We start from the raw sequence: 7500 nt of genomic DNA, 5'->3' as shown, positions 1-7500 counted from the left end.
GCGTTTAGACGTTACTAATCACTTGGTCATGCATTAAATTTTTTTTTTTTTTTTTTTTTTTTTTTTTTTTTTTTTTTTTTTTTGAGGATAAATATTATCAGGTGAAAACAATGGATTTTAATCGTAGCTCTTTGTTATTGTTATCACAACAATTGTGCAGCAAGTACTTATTTCTTGGGTGTAAGTACAGATATATTTTCTCAAAAATACAATTATTATTGTATCTGGGGATTATTATTATTATTCTTGTTATTATTATTATTATTATTATTATTATTATTATTATTATTATTATTCTACCAGTAACTTATATTATTATTATAATTATCAGTGTTATTACTGTACCACGATCTTCCGTACAAGCGCAGTGGCTGTAGTGAATAATGTCTAAATGATTTTTCAAAGACAGCCGAGCAAGGAAACCACAAGCAAAAATGGTTTAATTTGTTTTCGGTCAAGTAAACATGCACACCAAATGCAAGTGTCAAGTTGATATGATAATTTTGGGGTTCTGGTCGAACAGCATATGCGCATTGCAGGCCGAGTTTATTGCACCAGCATCCGGGACATTGGAGTAAACATTACACACGTTTAAAGGTCGCTCATAAATGGTAGAGGCAAGGGACATTCATAATGCCCTAGAGACTGACCTTTATATGATCAGCGCCCAGGAAACCTCTCCTTACAAAATAGGACCTGGGAAGGCCAGGTAGTGGCTAGCTAATGACTTAAAAGGTAGACCTATACGCTTCCACAAACCCCCCTCCTTTGCTCACAAAGATGGTAAGGTTGCAGACACTGTAAGAAACTATCGAGCCTGAGCCGGCTTCGAACCCCAGTCCAACAGATCGTCAGGCAGAGACGTTTCTCTTGGATTGAAATTTTAGTACATTTTATCTCTTGAAATGTTTTTTTTTTTTTTTTTTTTTTTTTTTTTTTTTTTTTAATCTAAGAAAGGAATAGATGTTCATAAGTCTATTGAGGTACAGTCTGCCTTTGCATATATTCTGGTTATAGATGACCTTGAAGTTGTATGATTGGGGAACACGCGGGAAGGTTGAGATTTCTGGATTTCCATGGCATAAAGCCGTGTGATCTAACTCATTATTTCAGTTAAAATATCATAAACTGTATATATTCTCAATTTTTCTGACTTATGTATGATCATATTGAGTGACTGAACTGAAAGCTGATCGTCTTTTATTTAGATTCAAATGGTGCTTTTAGAAATCTTTGATAATTCACAAACTGTGTCGCTTTCCTGAAACATGAAGGTAGCTGTAGGAAAGGAATTTCATAATGCATAGTTTGATTACCTGCTAGGTAGCACAATGGACAAAGGTTATTATTGAAATGTTTCCCGGCAAAGAAACTGTCTGTTCTTGTGTACGCTTTTTCCCATCATTCTTCACACACACACACACACACACACACACACACACACACACACACATATATATATATATATATATATATATATATATATATATATATATATATATATACACTGTATATGTGTTTTTTGTTTTCTATACACCCAAAAATATTTCAGGAATATAATTAATCGAATAAATGGTCAAAGAATACCCAAAATACTGCTACTGTAACAGGCAAGATTCGACTTCGTTTTTTGAACCAGCGATCTTTCTCTATACACCCATCAGACAATACAGTATAAATTGACCTTTTCCCCATCCTGAAGAACAAGCTTTCCCTTGGGAAAAGGACGCGCCTATGAGATTATTAAACAGCCGTTGGTTGTTTTATTAGCATACTGTGACCCAGTGAAGGTCAGATCTGACTGAACGTCATCTGTGTTTTAGAATGAAATTAAGTTTCTTAACGGGAATCTTGAAGCGGCTTCAGTGGATGAGAAAGCCATCTGGAAGGTGTGGTCGCCTTTTAGGACATTGCTGATGTTGTTGTTAATGCATTGAGCTACACTTGTATACCAGCTCAGATTTTTGCTGCTGCTGTTGTTGTTGTCTTAGATTAAGCTACCCTTATATACAAGCTCAGATTTTAGCTGCTGTTGTTGTTGTTGTAAATTGAGCTACCCTTATTTATCAGCTCAGATTTTAGCTGCTGTTGTTGTTGTCTTAGATTGAGCTACCCTAATAAACCAGCTCAGTTTTAAGCTGTTGTTGTTGTTGTCTTAAATTGAGCTACCCTAATATACCAGCTCAAATTTTAGCTGCTGTTGTTGGTGTTGTCTTATATTGAGCTACCCTAATATACCAGCTCAGATTTTAGCTGCTGTTGTTGTTGTCTTAGATTGAGCTACCCTAATCTACCAGCTCAGATTTAAGGTGCTGTTATTGTTGTCTTAAATTGAGCTACCCTTGTATACCAGCTCAGATTTTAGCTGCTGTTGTTGTTGTCTTAGATTTAGCTACCCTTGTATACCAGCTCAGATTTAAGCTGATGATGTTGTTGTCTTAGATTGAGCTACCCTTATATATCAGCTCAGATTTTAGCTGCTGTTGTTGTTGTCTTAAATTGAGCTACCCTAATATACCAGCTCAGATTTTAGCTGTTGTTGTTGTTGTTGTCTTAGATTGAGCTATCCTTATATATCAGCTCAGAATTTAGCTGTTGTTGTTGTTGTCTTAAATTGAGCTACCTTAATATACCAGCTCAGATTTAAGTTGTTGTTGTTGTCTTAGATTGAGCTACCCTTATATATCAGCTTAGATTTTAGCTGCTGTTGTTGTTGTCTTAAATTGAGCTACCCTAATTCACTAGCTCAGATTTAAGCTGTTGTTGTTGTCTTAGATTGAGCTACCCTTATATATCAGCTCATATTTTAGCTGCTGTTGTTGTTGTCTTAGATTGAGCTACCCTTATATATCAGCTCAGATTTTAGCTGCTGTTGTTGTTGTCTTAAATTGAGCTACCTTAATATACCAGCTCAGATTTAAGCTGTTGTTGTTGTTGTCTTAGATTGAGCTACCCTTATATATCAGCTCAGATTTTAGCTGCTGTTGTTGTTGTCTTAAATTGAGCTACCCTAATTCACTAGCTCAGATTTAAGCTGTTGTTGTTGTCTTAGATTGAGCTACCCTTATATATCAGCTCAGATTTTAGCTGCTGTTGTTGTTGTCTTACATTGAGCTACCCTTATATATCAGCTCAGATTTTAGCTGCTGTTGTTGTTGTCTTAAATTGAGCTACCCTAATATACCTGCTCAGATTTAGGCTGTTGTTGTTGTTGTCTTAGATTGAGATACTATTATATATCAGCCCAGATTTTAGCTGCTCTTGTTGTCTTAAATTGAGCTACCCTTGTATACCAGCTCAGATTTTACCTGCTGTTGTTTGTCTTAGATTAAGCTACCCTTATATACAAGCTTAGATTTTAGCTGCTGTTGTTGTTGTCTTAGATTGAGCTACCCTTGTAAACCAGCTCAGATTTTAGCTGCTGTTGTTGTTGTCTTAGATTGAGCTACCCTAATCTACCAGCACAGATTTAAATTGTTGTTATTGCTGTCTTAGATTAAGCTACCCTTATACATCAGCTCAGATTTTAGCTTCCGTTGTTGCTATCTTAGATTGAGTTACCCTTATATACCAACTCGGTTTTTATCTTTTGCAGCAGCTTGCGGTTGAAGGTACAATTCTGAAACCTAAAATTTATGTTACACCAACCGAGGTCAACCTGTGAATCGGTTTTATTGGATCTCTTTTTAAGATCGTGTGACCTTTCTTGCCACGTGATATAGTACTGCTCTATTTTCAGACTCTGTCCCAGACAATAGACAGGAAAATTAATCTGTATCAGAAAATGGTAGTAATATTAATATATTTATAAATGCATACAATATAACACTGTTTGTTGGGGGATATATGTATTTTATGCAGTATTGAAATTTTGCCTGAGAGGGTAATGAAATATCATCAAAACCTCTTGTTTAAAAATGTTAATCAATTTAAATCTGTACGCTAATGTCTTCTTTGCACGTACGTATGAGTGTTTCAAATCCCGTCTGTGATTATTATATTTATGTTAGCAAATGATATGAAAATACGGTACATAGTCGTCATAAAGGGGAGACTTTTTAATAATATCAGGTGATCACGTGAAAATAGTTATTTGTATTATTTGTATATTTCTTATTAATGAGGTCTAATTTGGCTTTGTATACGGTTAATTGCCTACTTTAATGAGTTAATTTTACAATACATTTTTCGTTTATGGTAGATATTTTAATTTGTTAAATTCAATTCATAGTAGGGTTGTTGTGGCCTGATTGGTAACGTCTCTGTCTGGTGTTTGCCAGACGGGGGTTCGAGTCCCGCTCAGACTCGTTAATGCCATTAGTGTTTGCGACCTTACCATCCTTGTGAGCTAAGGTTGGGGGGTTTGGGGGAGCCCTCCCTGGTCCTAGCTTGGGTGGAGAGGAGGCTTGGGCGCTGATCATATAATATATGGTCAGTCTCTAGGGCATTCTCCTGATTGCTAGGGCATTCTCCTGATTGCTAGGGCAATGTCACTGTCCCTTGCCTCTGCCATTCATGGTCCTGCGAGGACAGAGAGTAAGATTTTTTTTATCATATTTTTTTATTCATAATTTATATATTGTAGTTTTGCCATTCCTGTTCCCTCTCAATTCCTTAAGAAAAACACACTCATATCTCTCTCTCTCTCTCTCTCTCTCTCTCTCTCTCTCTCTCTCTCTTTATATATACATTATGTATATACACATACACATACACATACATATATATATAAATAAATAAATATATATATATATATATATATATATATATATATATATATATATATATATATGTATAAAAGATATCTTGTAGAATTGTCATTCATAACCCCTCTCAAATCCCTCAGAAAATATATACGCAAGAATTTATTTATATATATACATATATATATACATATATATATGTATATATATATATATATATATATATATATATATATATATATATATATATATATATGTATGTATGTATACAACGGTCTTTATATAACCACTTGAATACAAAGAGAAGAGCATATTCATTCCTAGGCTAATACCCGATGAAATTCTCAAAATAACCATACGCATATATACAGTATATATATATATATATATATATATATATATATGTATATATATATGTATATATATACATACATACATATATATATATGTATGTATGTATATATATACATATATATATACATATATATATATATATATATATATATATATATATATATATATATATATATATATATATATATATACTGTATATATGCGTATGGTTATTTTGAGAATTTCATCGGGTATTAGCCTAGGAATGAATATGCTCTTCTCTTTGTATTCAAGTGGTTATATAAAGACCGTTTGCTGACGTAGGCTGTTCCTCCTGGAGCAGTCCGGAAAAGTTAAATCATAGTTTGATGCGGGGGAAAATCTTAACAGGTTGTTTAGAGTTGAGTTTAGGAAATTAATCTTTTTTTCGAACGAATCGTTATTTTCTTCAATGAATACAATAAATAATTAAGTACTTTATATGAGATTTCTGTAAATATATATTTTTCTTTACTGCAAAACAACTATAGTCTTTTTGGTCCCCTTTGTTATGGATTTATTCATAGTTAATCTATGTCCGAAAACTAACATTAGTCTTTTTGAAGCCATTTTATCCAGTTAATTGCTTCTATTTCCTTTTGTTTTTTTTAAATATTAGCGGAATTTAAAAGTAAATTTTACAGTGAATATTGTCAGGTATGGTAATAGATAGTATATATCTGTGTCTGGTTGTGGTATCATGTCCGTCAAAGGTTGGGAATTGGTTTTTTGAGGGGATTTTGTTTAGTATTTGGGTTTGGTCAGCAACCAATTCCGAATGCCAAAAGATTATTGCATTAGCTAAATTATATTTTAAATTCTCTTTGAATGTAATCAAAGTACCATTTCGAATTTTGACCTTTTTTGTAGGCTAATCGGCATTTTTTTTTTATTCATGATCTACGCTGTTAAAATTTTCCTTAATAAACGGTAAAAATCATGGAATAAATGTTGCCAGGCCTTTACCGTTTTTAAAACGGATATTTTTATGATAAGGAGTGATACATTGCGGTCACGAACCTGTAAAAGATAATAACAAACTAGGGTAAAAATTACGGTCGCCTTTATTTTACTGAACAGTGTAGATTATTCAATAAACTTCTTTTTCTTCAAATTCCCTTTCGATTCACATTTCAAAAACATGATATTGTGGTTGGTTTAAGTTAGTTATATGCATGACAATGAAACAATAGATTTAGTAAATTTGAGAACAAAGCCCTCTGAAGGATATTAGGCGTTATGTGGCAGGACAGGATTAGAATCAAACTGAGAGAGATTACTCGAGTACCATATGTGGATGAGATTATGATGAAGGGTAGATGGAGATGGTTTGGGCATGCTCTTCGCACTCCCCAAGAGAGATTAGTTCATCAAACGTTCATCTGGGCTTCACAAGGCACTAGAAGAGTTGGAAGACCCAGGCTTACATGGCTGAGGTCTATGAAGCTCGAAGTAGGAGATGATGAATGGAGAAGTATTGAATTAAAGGTCAAGATAGAGACGACTGGCGAAATTTAACCGAGGCCGTTTGCGTCAATGGGCGTAGGAGGAGATGATGATGATGAGGATAATGATGATGATATGTAGACAGGCTTTGGCTTTTTGGATGCAAATGCCAGCAGAGTCTTTTGCAATTAGGCAATGCTCTAATGACAGACTATTCACAGACCTCCCTATGAGTACAAGTTTCGTGATGGGGCCGAATGAGTAGAGTGTAATTAGCTCTCTCTCTCTCTCTCTCTCTCTCTCTCTCTCTCTCTCTCTCTCTCTCTCTCTCTCTCTCAGTTGTTAAATATTAAATGCTCTTGACTAATTGAGTTAAAATGAACTGTTCCGCTCTCAGTGTCGTGAGATGATTTATGACTAAAAAAGTCAAATGACATGGTAGGTCATTTGACATTTTTAGTGCAGACTCTCTCTCTCTCTCTCTCTCTCTCTCTCTCTCTCTCTCTCTCTCTCTCTCTCTCTCTCTCTGCAGTCATTATTGTTCAGATGCTAGGTGTTGAATTTTAAGTGCTCTTAACTAATTGAGTTAAAACGGACTGTTCTGCTCTGTTTATGACTAAAAAGTCAAATGACCTTCCATGGTGCAGACTCTCTCTCTCTCTCTCTCTCTCTCTCTCTCTCTCTCTCTCTCTCTCTCTCTCTCTCTCTCTCTCTCCTGATACAGATACATAATCTTTCAAGAGTTGCTTTCGTTCATTGGAAGTTATTAAATCGGGTGTTAATTGGTTTAATCAACTTTCGGGTTTCTGCATTCGCTGGTGTTCCATTAATCCTTTTGAATGGCAGGGACACATATCCATGAGTGCAGTAAATTTCATTATTATTATTATTATTATTATTATTATTATTATTATTACTATAAGTAGTAGTGACAGTAGAATATAAAAAAATATTATTACAAGTAGTAGTTATAGCAGTA

The sequence above is a fragment of the Palaemon carinicauda genome, chromosome 33, assembly GCF_036898095.1.
Source record: "Palaemon carinicauda isolate YSFRI2023 chromosome 33, ASM3689809v2, whole genome shotgun sequence".
NCBI classification, from domain to species: Eukaryota; Metazoa; Arthropoda; class Malacostraca; order Decapoda; family Palaemonidae; genus Palaemon; species Palaemon carinicauda.
The sequence above is the reverse complement of the archived record's forward strand: the minus strand, read 5'-3'. Positions refer to the sequence as shown.